This window comes from Echinops telfairi, unplaced genomic scaffold (assembly GCF_000313985.2).
Source record: "Echinops telfairi isolate 266 unplaced genomic scaffold, ASM31398v2 ScPeMD7_7427;HRSCAF=8465, whole genome shotgun sequence".
In the NCBI taxonomy this organism is placed as follows: Eukaryota; Metazoa; Chordata; class Mammalia; order Afrosoricida; family Tenrecidae; genus Echinops; species Echinops telfairi.
Window position 1 is genome coordinate 5,135,700 of NW_022111327.1, and position 15,355 is coordinate 5,151,054.

At 38.2% G+C, this 15,355-nt stretch overlaps 1 protein-coding gene and 1 long non-coding RNA gene across 5 annotated transcripts in view; one reads left to right on the forward strand and one right to left on the reverse strand.

Moving 5' to 3' along the window:
• LOC123522635 overlaps positions 1 to 5,213 on the forward strand; it is a 34,986-nt gene extending 29,773 nt beyond the window's left edge. Inside the window, exon 2 of the long non-coding RNA XR_006680871.1 lies at positions 4,738 to 5,213. This is a non-coding gene — a long non-coding RNA (uncharacterized LOC123522635). The remainder of the gene's footprint in view (positions 1 to 4,737) is intronic.
• COL4A6 (collagen type IV alpha 6 chain) overlaps positions 1 to 15,355 on the reverse strand; it is a 426,646-nt gene that overhangs the window by 361,211 nt on the left and 50,080 nt on the right. The window lies entirely within an intron of this gene.

Below are 15,355 nucleotides of genomic sequence, written 5' to 3' on the forward strand. Positions count from 1 at the left end.
ATTGTTGATATTCCTTCATATATAAATTGCTCTCCACAGCTTAAGAAAGTTATCTCAGAACACAAGTTCATTTATTACAATTGAAGAAAACAAAAGGTTTAGCTGCCTAGGACAGTGAGTCCACTAGTAATAGTAGTCTTATTCCCCATAATGTGACTCAAAACCTAACTTTATAATTTTATTTTCATATACTCGTCAATGCAAAACATTTGCTATAAAAATGACCAGTTGCCACTGTTGATAAAATAAGTGTTCTCCCAGCTATGTATTCATTAGTAAGTTATATTTTTAAGTTGTGTTAAATATTGTTTCACCTGTTTGCCTCCCTTTAAAATTCCCAGAGAACTGTAGCTATGTTGTGCACCTTTATATTTTTACCTCATATCCTCACAGGTCATGTAAGTGAGTCAAGCAGGCTGGGTGCTTACCATTCCTGGAGAGCTTATGCTCTGTCTAAAGGGGCTGCCTCAGTTTAAGACTACCTGAAATATGAATGTCATGTGGGAAAACAAGCTTCATGAAGGCAGACCTAGCATTTTGCTTATAAAAGCTTGGAAAACTTGATCTTTTAAAAATATGAATGCTCTTCCTGTTTACATGTTAAAAATCAGTGATTATTTTTACAGAACCGTGTATAGACCAAATAAAGACTTTATACACCGTGCAGGCAAGAATTGGCTCCATTATTTACTGGCTTCTGTGACTTTTACCTCCTTGTATGTCAATTTCCAAAACGTTAATGTTGGCATAATAGAGCTTAATTGCTAAGGTTAATAAGGGTATTAAATGGGATAATGCAAAGAAATGATGCAATGAGGATAGTGGTGGCCTAGTGGGTGACGACTTGGCTTGCTAACCTCAAGGTCAGGAGCTTGAAACCACGAGTCTCTCCTTGGGAGAAAGATGAGGATTTCTACTCCCCTAAAGAATTACAGACTCAGAAACCCAAGGGGGACATAGGTAATGCATAGTCAATGCTAACCATTATCATATTCATCTAAAAAGCTATCAGTAACAACAGTATCTTTGATAACAACTACCACAACAATTTCCGTATGAATACTAATGGCATCAACATACAGTCTAATATATAATGTAATCCTTTGCTACTGTTGATGAAGTTTTCCTACTGATGATATAGTTATTAATAACAAATGACCTTATGCATTGCATACGCTCAATCATTCTACTGTATATAGTGTCCCTGTGAGTCAGAACCAATTTGATGGCACCTGATAACAACTCTCACTTTTTTTTCTTAAAAATTAACTTTATTTACATTTATACATTTTTGGAAAGGAGACTCTACAGGGCACCATTTGCACATATTCCACAGTTTTTACATGTACAATTTTGTATTTTTTTTTGTCCTAAGCTAAGCATGGTGCTGAATCCAAATCAGGAACTAGTCATTCTGCTTCTGCTTCCTATTTCCCCTTCTGACTAATGTCATTTAGGGCCATATTGATTTTAGTACATACATTTCTCTCTCTCTTTTTTGAATTTCAAATTTGTTTTCCACTCCCAAGTACTAATACCTTAAATTAGCGAACAAAACCTTTCACTGCTGTTGAGTCATTTCCAACTCTTAGCTTTCCTATAGACTGTAATAGAAATGTTCCTTAGGATTGCTGAAACAAAAAACTTTTCCAACTCCCCACCCCCACCCCCAACTGCTCCGTGGGAGAGAGATGAGACTATCTGCTCCCCTAAAGCTTTATGGCCTCAGAGACCCTGGAAAGGCTCACTATGGCTAGGAATCGACTCCATGGCAGTGGGTTGGGGTTATTTCTAGACTAGGCTCTAACAGTAGTATAGTCACTGGTTTCTCAGATCTAATTTTGATTTCACCCAAATACATTGGCCATACAGCAGAATGAGTTAAAATGCAAGTCAGCTACCATGTTGCCTCTGCTCATAGATTTTAAAATGCACGCCAACATCAATATATGTTTTCCTCCGTGTGCTCTTTGGAAAGTGACCAAATCTAAGTTTTATCATATCTACTACATTGGGTGTCTGTAAGAATTAAGTGACTTAATTTTCTATGTGTATCACAATATCTAGCACATAGAAATTACTTGGAAAGTGGGTACTACTCTCTATCATTCCAGTCTCATTAGCTCTTATATGAACTCCCAGGTTAATTTGTGGGATCCAGGTGCAAGGAACATCTTAAGTGTCCAAACATGGCAGACTATCATCTCAGAACTCTACACCCAGGAACTGGTACTCACTATCATCAGGTCAATACTGACTCATAGCAACCCTACAGGACTGCCCCTGTGAGTTTCCAAGACTATAACTGTTTATGGCAGTAGAACGCCCCATCTTTCTCCTGAGGAATGGCTGGTAGTTTCAAACTGCCAATCTTGCAGACTACAACCAAATTGATAACAGATATGCAACCAGGGCTCCCATGAAGATGTTCAATGTAATGGATTAATTGCAATTGCTAGAACACACACAACAACCTCTTACCTAAAAACAATAATCAAATATGGATGAAAAATCAATATTGAGAAACAATGGCATACTACAATACAAGACAATAGGAAAACCTTTGACATACATTTTTTAAAGAAAAAAGAACAAAATAGTAAAAAGGGAAGGGTGCAAGCAGAAAACAAACAGTAAGTCACTATGCCTAAATCCAACTATAACAATGGTTACATTTAATGTAAGTGGACTACACACTGCAATTTAAACCCCAAGGTTGTCAGGATGGATTCAACGCCAATACCCAATTGACCGTAGAGTTATACTTTAAAAGATAAGTAGTCACACTAGAAATAGAAAGACAAAAAGTAGGACAAAATGTACTTTCCCCAAAGGTATTAAAAAACACAGAGATTATTTTACTATCATGAAAGGGTTAACTCATTGGGAAGTGAAAGAACTATAAACCTAAATATACATTAATAATTTACCGCCATTGAGTCAATTCTGATTCATAGGAACCCAACAGAACAGGATAGAGCTGCACCTGTGAGTTTCTGAGACTGTAACGCTTTCCCCCATGGAACAGTGGTTGGTTTCACTGAACAGCTGACCTTGGAGTTAGCAGCCAACAGGTAACCATTACACCACCAGGGCTCTGATATTAGCAACAAAGTACTAAAATAAATGACACATAAAATGGGCAAAAATGAAGGGAAAGAAAATCCACAAATAAATGGAATTTTTAATATCCTATTGTCAATAGCTGATAAAACAACTAGATTGAAGAGCAACATGAATATGAGAGACAATAAACAAATGATACCTAATAGCCATCCAAAGGAAACTCTACCCAGCAATAGAAGACTACAGATGCATTTATCTCAATTTAAAGGAACCATGTTTTAGTAGTTTTTACACTTGTTAATTATGTGAAGCGTTACATTTCAGTTCATATTTTTTTAACTAGCAGAGGTTTTCCCGCAAAACAATTTTATTGGAAGATAATACAAATATATCATTTCATGTTCAATCACATCAAGCAGTATTGTACCATTGCTACCACAGTTTCAACACATTTTCTTCCTTCTTGAACTCCTTGATATCAGCTCTCCTTTACTCCCCCTGCCCAACTGTACTCCCCAGGAACTCTTATTCTACTTGTTGTCTCTATAGGTTCATCAATACTGGGTGTCATATACCATAAAACAAAGAAGCGTTTCCAGCATCGCATGCCTTTAGTGAAACACCTCAATTAATATCCCTTGATTCCTGGAGCTTAGGTTTTTCCTGAAAGAACTGAAGAAAATATTAAGCCTTGAATTGTAATATTAAAAGATTCTATGGGCAAGATATTGAAGGATGCAGGAAGCATCAAAAGGAGGTGGAAGGAATACAGTCACTGTATCAAAAAGAACTTGTTGACATTTCATTCGTTTCAAGAGGTAGCATATGGTTAAGCATACCGATGATACTGAAGGAGGAAGTCCAAGCTGTACTGAAGGTACTAGCAAAACCCAAGGCTCCAGGAATTGATGGATTATCAATAGAAGTGTTTCAATAAGCAGATGAAGCACTGGAAGTACAGTCAGAGTGCTCCTTAGAGGCAAGGATGGTGAGACTTTGACATACTTTGGACAGGTTGTCGGGAGAGACCACTCTTTGGAGGAGGACATTATGTTTGGTAAAGTAAAGAGGTAGCAAAATAGAGGAAGACCCTCAAGGAGATGGATTGACACTGTGGCTACAATAACGGGTTCAAATATAGGAATAATTGTGGGGATGGTGCAGGGCTGGGCAGTGTTTCATTCCGTTGTGCATAAAGTCACTATGAGTTGGGGCCTAACAACAACAAAAAGAATTCATTGGTCTTACTAAAATCTGGAATAAGTTCTGTCACCAAGGTCATATTTTTCAACAACCTATCCTTTCTTGTTTCAAAAAGCAATAATTATTAATGCACCTCGATTACATAATTGATCAAATGAAGACTGCTGAAGTTGGTAAAAATCGTTAAGTTCTTCATCTATGGCTTTAGTGGTTGGTAGGTAAATTTTAATACTAGTCATCAACTAATCTCCCTTGAAGGTGCATTGCACTGCTGTATTTTGTGATACTTCTTGAAATGTTCTTCTGGAAAATGAACGTGATTTTTATGCCTCTTCAATTTGAATTTCTCAGCATAGACCATGTGAGTATGTGATTCCAAATGGCCACTTGCAGTCCATTTCAGTTCATTAATGCCTAGGATATTGATTACATAACTACTGATACATAAATGTGTTTCCTTTTTTGCAGCTTCAAGTTTTCTGAGATTCAGAGTGCACCGTTCAAATATGAATAGCTGTTCTCGGCTGTTTCTTCTCACTTGTGAAGGTCTCCAACATTGTGCTGCTCCCTTCACATCATCGGGGTCAATTCTACTTTGAAGAGGCAGTTTTTATCCAGTCCTATTTTGAGGGCCTTCCACACTCATGGAACTACCAAGATCAGTCACCCTTCAGATCTGGAACTGAGCTTACCTCCATGTTAAAATAATCAACCATTTAAGATAATAAAGGCAGCATTTACCCAAGAACAAAGCACAGTGGGTTAGGAAACAAGGAGGGATGGAAACAGGAAGCACCTGGAGGAAAGAGATAAGCAATGGTCCATTGAGGGGGTTGCAATGGATGAGCTGAAACAAAATGTAAATGAACAGTTGAATGTAAAACTGCTGATCCACCCTGAAAACCTTCACCTACTTCCCAATTAAAAGCTTTTTCAAACAGAAATGAAATCCTGATGCATGCCACAACATGAATGAAACCTGAACACATCATGCTGAGCTAAGGGAGTCAGTAGCAAAAGGATAGATGTTGTATGATCTCACGCATATGAAAGGATAAACATATAGAAACAAATGATTATTGGTGGTTACCAGGGGTAAGAGAGAAAGGGGAGGGAAAAAGGAAGTTTTTTGCTCAAGAGGCATTTAGATTGTGTGACTGACGGTGGGATGATTTAGAAAAGTATAGTGAGAATGGTTGCAGTGCTTGAAGAGTTTAGTCAATGTTACTGAAGTGGTACATGTAGAGACTGTTGAGATATTAGTTGTTTTGTTAAGTGATTTTCACCACAAAACAGTAAAATTAACATTAAATGTCACCTGCAACAACATTAATGAATCTCACAGGTAAGGAAAGTCAAACCCAGTGTTAGTAAGTCAATTGAGACTCATAGCAGCCCCGTAGAACAGAATCAAACTGCCCCTGTGGTTTTCGGAGACTGTACTCCTTTACAGGAGCAGAAAACTGATCTTTTTACTACTGAGCAGGCGGTGGTTTCCAACTGCCTACCTTGTGGTAAACAGTCCAATATATAACACATTATACCACCAGAGATCCTCAGAGATGAGAGGACATAAATAATGCTAGCTATGAAAGAACACAGTAATAAGTCTGCTACAAGGCTGAAAAAGTACTATGTTTTTATCTAGATGGTAGTTTTATATCTTGAGCTATAGGCGTAAAGTTTGTATAATTGAGTCAATGACTATTATTCCTCAATCAAAAAATTAAAAATTGATAGTAAAATTTGCGTACGAGTATACGTAAACACAGGCAGTAGGAATCTCTGATGTTATACACTAGTTTGTCTATGATGGTATATTTACATAGACCATAGTTTCCCAAACTTATTTTGGCCTACCACTCCATTTTCAGGAAAAAAAATTACTCATTGCCTTCAATTGAAAATCCAGTATAAAGTATAGGTATCTGTTTTTGCAGAGCCGCCGGATGGTTTTAATGCCCCTGAGGTGCAGTTTAGAAACACAGACTTATACTATTGAATGAGGTTTGTTTTTTTATTATTATCATCTCAATCCAGTCTTCTGCCAATTTACCACTGTCATTTAAGGCACAATAGGGATGGAGGGACAAGAGTACCTTTTCTAAAATAGTTCACACACAACTCTTTATCACAGAAGAAATACATGTGTTCTTTCACATGCCACCTCTGGAACATCAGATGAGGCCTAGGCTTATAAACTGGAGAAACTCCTCAGTTTCCAGTTTGCAGGAGCCTACTCTCCATGACAAATGATCTGACACAAATCCTACCTAGACTTTGAAATAATGCATCCCCACCTCAGGTTTTTTAAGTGAGAAGCAAAAGGCCCCATGGCAATACTTGTTAATCTCAAAGAAATAAAGAAATGAGTGGAAATTAAAACATGATGACTAGGTATCTCGTGTTTTTTCCCCTTAAATCGAGATCTAAAAAGCACCACACCTGATAAAAAGGAGTGACTTGACTTTGGTTTGACCTGTCATTCTGACTCAGAAGACCTCACGCTGCACATTTCCTTTCATCTTTCTACATGCCCTGAATGGTAGTCTCTCTTTTTGCCCTGGCTTGCATGACAACTTGAACAAATGTACTATGCCTGTGCCAGCTCTCACACGAAAGCAGTCCAAAATGCATTTAAAAGCTGGCTTTAAAGACAAATTAATAATCAGAGGTCTGTTTCTCTTCTCGCAGTTTTATGTTGAATCCCCGCAATACATGATTCACTTTCCTCGTTAAACATGGCTGTTCTGACATAGCTTGAACTAACAGTGAAGGATTCCTGTTGTCATTCTGGGGTGATTACTGCCAATTGATTTTGTGGGTTTGAATCTTTTCAGATGTAAATTTTCACTCCTGCTTTTTCATCAACCCCCCCATGGCCCTGGCCATTTACATTTGCCAAAGTAATGTACATCACTAAAGTTGGACTCAGCCAGCATGGTACCTTATGGTGTCAACCCCTTATTCCATACCCTTTCCCATACCAGTTCACACACAGAATTCTTGGTAATGCTCAATAACAATTTTAATCATAAAATAGTATATGGCGAATATGGTTACATATTGCTTAAATATAATATCAGTTAGATAATAAAAGACTGGAACATTTGACAAAATCAGGGACTAGCAAAAATACCTGCAGCAACATGTATGCTTATAGTGCTTACAGACAAGATCGCAGCATTGTAATTGGGTACCAGTATCAACTCTAACAGAAGTGTACTAGAAGGTTCGAAGGCAAATTAGAGTAGAGTTTTAGCCTGATACATGAAGGCTGGGCTTATCAAAAGCATTTTTTTTGGAAAAGTGCCTTTGTTGTTATAAATAATTAAATAAATATTACAAGTGCTATTGTTGCTTTAAATAACTAAATAAAGATTACAAGTTTCTGCTGAAACATTGCACACACGTTTTATAGGCAGACATTTCTGAAAATGTCACCCAGTGTGATCTGCACCCCTTGCACCCCCTAGTGACCTCACTATATCAAAACAGTAATTCTTTAGAGTTAGCTGTCAACCATCTATGGAGTAATGAGAGTTGGATGAAAACTCCTCTCCTAAGCTATGTGAGAACACGAGCCTGTACCTGTGCTTCTTACTGTTCACACATTCCTCTGTGATGGAATTCAGGCCAGAAACTCTGTATCCCCCACCTCTAGTCCTCCTCCTACTCCTTCCACCCTCCCTTCTCAAGCCTCCCAGGAATGAATTCACAACCTTGGAATGAAGAGGGTGAACAGAGCCTTTTCTTTACTCATCTTAACATCTGTGCACTGGCCTGGGTTTTCCTGATTTGAGTGAAGTCATCAAATGCATCAGGACAGAGGTGCTCTCTCCTATTAAGTGCACTCCAGCACAAAGGCATTTCTCTTATCTAAAGTCTGTGGCCTAGTGCCTGAACTTCTGGTTGTGAGATACCTTTAGCTCTGTTAACTCCTTCAGGACTGAAATGAATGTATGATCCAAACCCTACCACCCAATGCAAAATGATCATTCAAAGAGCTGGTTGGGGGTACAAGGATTCTGGTCTAAAAATAACTCATTTAAAGATGTACAAAATGATGTCAATCTAAAAGCGAGTCACAGGGAGAAGGTTCAGTGTTGACTGGTGTTATAGCAGAAAAGTGATGTCAAATTCAAATATGCTTTAAAGATTTCTATTAAGTCTTAAACAGGACAAAGCAAAGACAAAGACAAAAAAGGAATTAAGACGAGGGAGACCATTGGAATGAGGCCATAATGGTGTCCAAAGGTGTCACGGACCGATGGCTACTTAATTAAAAAAACTGCAAATTCACTACCACCAAGTCCATGTTGACTCATAAGAACCCCCTCTGGGTTTCTGAGACTGTAACTGCTTACGGGAATAGAAAATCCAGTCTTTTTCCCAAGGACCTGCTGGTGGTTTCCAATTGTCGACCATGCTGATCGCAGCCCAACGGGTAACCACTACACCACCAGCGTTACTTTTGAACAGATCATGGAAAACAAAGGAAAGAAACTATCACAAAATCATGACTGATGGCACATCGATTCATTCCTATTGCCGGTAGGACTACAGAAATGAGAAAGGGTCCATGGTTGGGAGATACACACAATTGCAGATTGTTAAAGTTTCTAAGATTGTTTCAGGAATCTCTGAACATCTTGGTCAGGGTATGGCTCAGAACCATGTGACCTTATGAAGTATAGTCAATTAATATGGCCCTTCTAACTATCATCCCAATGTGATGTGTAATAAATTCTAGCTCTATGCCTATAGTTGTAGCCTGTTTTGGAAAGAATCTTCAGCATATGCTAATATGCTGGATTAAGGTGGGATATATTCTGAGTCTCCACGTTAGGAGAAAATGTAAACTAAGTCACCATCCTTTGTTTCCTGGGGGTATGGTCTAATGAACAACAACAACAACAACACACCTCCATCAAAGCCATTTGTGCGTAAAGAGAAGCCATCTTGCAAGCAGAGAGAGAAACCCCTGGACCATCAAGAAAAGAGAGCGGCCAGTGGAGTAAGTTTGGGATCTCTGTCTGAAGTGGTATAAAGAAAAGAGTTACAGTATTGGGGCAGTTCTACCCTGGCCTAGAGGGTCCAATGAGTCAAGACTGACTTGATGGCAATGAGTTTGGTTTTTTCATTTTTAACACTACTGTGTAGAGAGAAACACAAAGCCAAGAGCAATATATGATAAAATAGCTAAATAGAGCTCATTTTAAGCAGTTATAAATGTGGAAAGACCCTCTGACCTTGCACAAACTCCTTCTGGATTAGGTGCCCTGACTCCAGACACTTCTTAGGCCAGCAGGCACTCCATCCAGGAACAGGTGTTCGGCCACCCAGACAGGGGCTACCACACATCCAGTGTTAAGTAAACCATTCCCCCACACCCCCAGTTTTCTCCTCTCTGAGCCCTGCTCCAGACAGTTTTCCCTTTTTCCCCCTTTCATTTTCTTCCCTACTGTTGTTTGTTTTCTCTTTTTCTTATTTCTCTTAGTGGTTTCTTTATTATTCCCTTTTCTAAGGTGCAATGCTGGCATAATGGGTTAAATGTTAGGCTGCTAACTACAAGGGTTTCAGCCACTAGCTTTCTACTCCTATAAAGAGTTACACTATTGGAAGCCCACAGGGGAATTTCTACTTTGTCCTCTAGGGTCTCTATGAGTCAGGAGCAACTTGATGACAATGAGTTTGATTTGTAGTTTATTCACTTTTATCTTTCTCGTTTCTTCCCTGCCCCTGATTTTGCTCGTGTTTATTTTTCTTTCCTTTCTCCCCTCTAATTATTAAATTATTTTATTGTTGTATGATTGTTTCCCACCAGTTTGTTTTTATTTTATTCGTTCTTTTTTTCCCCTTTGTTTTTCCCTTGTTCCATCAAGTGGAAGGCAGCAACTGAACCCATATGGCACACCTGTATTTTCTACATCTCACCTACTGTAAAAGGGTCATTACCTGCTGCTGTACCACCTTGTCAATAATAGACTGTGGGGAAAACCAGCAAAATTTACCCTCCCCTCTGCTAAAAACGGTGAACACAGAACTGCCTAACCATTCCCATCGTCTATAACACCCACCAGGTGGTGAGTGCCTAAGAACACACCAACATCAAATCACAAATTAGATAAAGATGAAACACTACAATGTCTGGAGACAACAGACAATTTCAGACCACACAAATAAATAAGACAGAATGGCTCAAAAAGTGATCAAAATACAGAGACAGAAACATTTCCTCAGGAAAACAATGGCATTAGAACTAACAAAATGAATTCAAAGAAAGGGCAAAGGAGTCCAATGGACTCAACTGAAGACTAAATTAGTGACCTTGGAGGCAAACCTCTCAATACTAATCTGATAGAGGAATAATTAGAAGGGAAAAATAAGTACGGCAGCAACAACAAAAACAAAGAAAGACTAGGAATTATTTGCTACACTGTCAAGAGGAATGATTTACAAGTGATCAGAATTCCAGAAAAAGAAGAAGCAAACAATAATGAGCACAGGGAAATTGTTGAAGAGTTGCTGGAATAAAGCATAATTAACATCATCAGTGACAACCAGCTATGTATTTAAGAAGCTGAATTAACCCCAAAAGGATCGACCCCAATAGAAAGTCAACAAAATATGTCACAATCAAACTTTCCAAAAATAGGCACTAGAAAAGAATGCTGAGAGCACCTCAGGAACAAAGAAAAAGTTACCAACAATGGAATACCAATAAGACAAAGCTCTGATGTGTTGGAAGAAGTCATGCAGACACAAATTATGTACCCAGGATAATTGTACTTTAATAGGGTGTAATTAGGACATTTGCAGATAAATTCAAAATCATACTAATTTTATAAGAAATACTAAAGGGATAAAAATTGAAGTTACAGAAGTACACACACAAAGGATGCCAAAGTAGATTTCAAGATAGAACAGAGTGTTTTATGCTTTAGAAGAAATTAATAAATTAAAGGGTAACCTCAAAGTAAATTAATAAACCTTCTGACAAAATAAAAGGAGGAAAACTATAAATATTTAGCAAACACTAAAACAACAGTGATGAAGAAATTATAAGGAAGCCCACAGAGTCGGAACAGAAAATTATGCAGAACAAAGAAATCAGCAGCACCAACACACACATACACACACACAGATGAGAATTACAGCAATATATTCATACCCACAGATGATTACCCTGAGTGTAAACGGATTAAAGGCACCAGTCAAGAGGGTAACAGAGTGGATGAGAAAGGAGAATCCATAAATATGCCACCGTCTACAAGAGACATACCTTAGACACAAAGACACAAGTAGACTAAAAATCAAAGCTTGGAAAACTATAACAAGCAGGAGTGGCAATACTAGTTCTGAGAAAATAGACTTCAAGGCACAAGTCAGCACAAGGGGCAAGAAAGGTCAGAATGTAATGATCAAGTGTCAATTGAGTAAGAGGGCATGCCATAGCAAATATATATTCATCCAAAGAAAGGGCCTCAGATACATCAATCAAATTCTAGCAAAATGGATGAGAGACTAGATAACACTAATAGTAGGAGACTTTAATACACCCCTTTTAGTGATGGGCATAAAAACTAGAAAGAAACTCTATAAAGATAAAGAAAAAATTAAACAACTAAATATGTCAACGTCACCACATAGACATTTTACAGAATACTCCACCCAACCATGGCAAAATATACATTCTTTTCCAGCTCACATGAAACATACTAAAGACCACAAACCAAGTCTCAGAAATTAAAAAAAAAATCGACTTACTTCAATTTTCTCAGATAATTATGCTATAAGATGAGAACTAAGAAATAGAAAGATGAAGGGAAAGAATTGAAGACATGGAAATGGACAAAGGTACTCTCCCCACCCTTTACCCACAGCAAGAACTGACTAATGATGAGTCAATCTTACAAACTCCTGGCAGTGCCATCTGTTTTAGGTATTATCAGATTATGAGTCACATTACTTTTGTAATCCATTTTACACATTCTCTCTTATTTTATGGAAGAAGAAGGAGGAGGAGGAGAAGGAGGAAGAGGAGGAGGAGGAGAAAAGATCCAGGAATCCTGATTTGGGAAGACCTACGAAGTTACACAAGAGTAACGTTGGAAACCTTTAAAAAGCACAGATTAAAAACAGTGATTCCTATTCATTAGAGTGTGAAAACTAATCTAGGGTTTTAAAGTTAGGATGTCTGTATTGGCCTTCAGGGATTGCGATTGGAAGGGGTCTTTTGAGTGGTAGTAATATTCTTGTTTCTTGTTCTGGTGCTAGTTATGCAGTTATGCTTAACTTGCAAAAATCCATTGAGCTACATCTTTGTGGTTTGTTTACTTTTGTGTGTGCATGTTTCTACTTCAACACATTCAAAATAAAGTAAGGTATGCAGGATTGCATTGAGGGGTCTGCAATGTATGAGATGAAACAGATGTGTATGAATTAAGTGCGAAACCAATCATCCTCTTTAGAAACCTGCACCTAATACACAATAAAAAACTTAAAAGATATATAGGACTAGAAAGAAACTATATTACATAGAAATACTCTTCTAGTCACAAACACTAAATGGGTTTACTTATGTTAAGAATGCAGGAAAATGAGGCAGGATATAAAAGATATATGAGATAGTAGCCCTTCACTCCTAGTAATTGACAATTTGGCTTGGGAGGTGGGGAGCTTGATAAACATGAAATGTGAAGAAAATAGTAAGTGTACTTGGCAAGTGCAAAATGAGAAGGAAAAGACCAACCAAAAAAAAAAAGGAAGAATAAATACTTTGGAAGTAGAGTGTGAGTGTAGAATAAGTACAGGATGTAGACTACCAGCTGCCAAATAGAAGGGTGTGAAGGGTCTGAATAAGTTCAAAGAACATTCCTTTTAACATATAGCTAGTCTGAATAAGTTCAAAGAACATTCCTTTTAACATATAGCTAGTCAAGTGCTTGGGAGGTTTTGTGTCTGTTTGCCTTTGATGAAGTGGGCAGGTCAGTAGGTAGTATTTAAATAACCATCAGTGATTACTGTTGGTTAGAATGGGAAGAGGAATTTGAACTTGGTTTTCTTATTAATAGGAAACCACAGTTTGGTGGTTCCTCAAAAAAGGTTAAATATAGAATGACCTCATTGCTCATCAATTCCAATCCTAGCCAAGTCAAAAGAATTGGAAGTAGTGTACATACACAAATACATTGATGTGCATTGCAACACTGTCACCATCACCCCAATGTGAAACGAGTTGAAGTGCTGACATTTTGGTTAGCTGCTGAGTGCTTTAACTATTAAATCATAAAGAGAAATGAAGTTCTGATATATAATGCAACCGGAATGAACCTTGAAAACTTTACAAAAGGAAAAAATATTGTTGGCATACTTATATGAAATATCTAGAATAGGTAAATGTATAAAGACAAAAACTTATTAGTGGTTTCTGGGGCAAAAGGAAGGGGGAAAGACGGAAGCATTGAAATGCTTTTTATGGGAGTGGAAAATTTATCAGGGGATAGTGATGATGGATTCATGATATGATTAATGTAGTTGTTGTGCCTAAAGTATGCACGCGGGAAATGTTGAAATGGCATATGACTTATATTTTATTTTCATTCCATGTGTTCATAAACTTTTTAATAAATCATTTTATTTAATGATTTATTTATTAAATCATCCTATAACAAACCATACATCAGTTGTATCAAACACATTTGTACATATGTTGTCGTCATCACTTTCAAAATATTTTCTATTTGAGACCTTGGTATCAACTCTATTTTCCCTTCCCCCCCCCCCACTGTCCCACCCTCATGTACCCTTGATAAATTATAAATAATAATAATAATTTTTAATTATTTTATTGGGGGCTCATACAACTCTTATCACAATCCATACATACATCAATTGTGTAAAGCACATTTGTACATTCATTGCCCTCATCATTCTCAAAACATTTGCACACCACTTAAGCCCCTGGCATCAGCTCCTCATTCCCCCCCCTCCCCACTAACTGCTCCCTCATGAACCCTTGATAATTTATAAAGTATTTTTTGTCATATATTACACTGTCCAACATGTCTCCCTTCACCCACTTTTCTGTTGTCCGTCCCCCAAGGAGGAGGTTATATATAAATCCCTGTAATTGGTTCCCCCTTTCCTCCCCACCCTCCCTCCACCCTCCCAGTATTGCCACTCTCACCACTGGTCCTGAAGGGATCATCTGTCCTGGATTCCCTGTGTTTCCAGTTCCTATCTGTACCAGTGTAGATCCTCTGATCTAGCCAGATTTGTAAGGTAGAAATGGGATGATGATAGTGGGGGTGTGGGGTGGGGGAGGAAGCATTTAGGAAGTAGAGGAAAGCTGTATGTTTGGTCTGCAGCAACTCTTCTCAGCCATGCTTGCAGGCAAATCTTCAGCTGGAGCAAATGTTACAAACCCCTTTTCTAAACTCAAGCTCAATGACTTCCATAAGTGTGTGTCCAGTTGCCTACAGATGGGCTTTGGGTTCCCATGCCGTACTCCCCCTCATTCACAATGATAGGATTTTTTGTTCTTTGATACCTGATACCTGATCCCTTTGACTCCTTATGATCACACAGGCTGGTGTACTTCTTCCATGTGGGCTTTGTTGCTTCTGAGCTAGATGGACGCATATTTACCTTCACGCCTTTAAGACCCCAGATGCTGTGTCTTTGGATAGCCAGGCACCATCAGCTTTCTTCACCACATTTGCTTATGCACCCATTTCTCTTCAGTGATTGTTTCTGGGAGGTGAGCACACAATGATATGATTTTTTGTTCTGTGATGCCTGATACCCGATCTCTTTGGCACCTTGTAATCCCACAGGCTAGTGTGCTTCTTCCATGTGGACTTTGTTGCTTCTAAGCTAGATGACCGCTTGTTTACCTTCAAGCCTTTCAGACCCCAGACACTATATCTTTTGATAGCCAGGCACCATCAGCTTTCTTCACCACATTTGCTTATGCACCCATTTGTCTTCAGCGATCATATCATAGAGGTGAGCACACAATGATATGATTTTTTGTTCATTGATGTTTGATAACTGATTCCTTTGGTACCTCGTGATCACA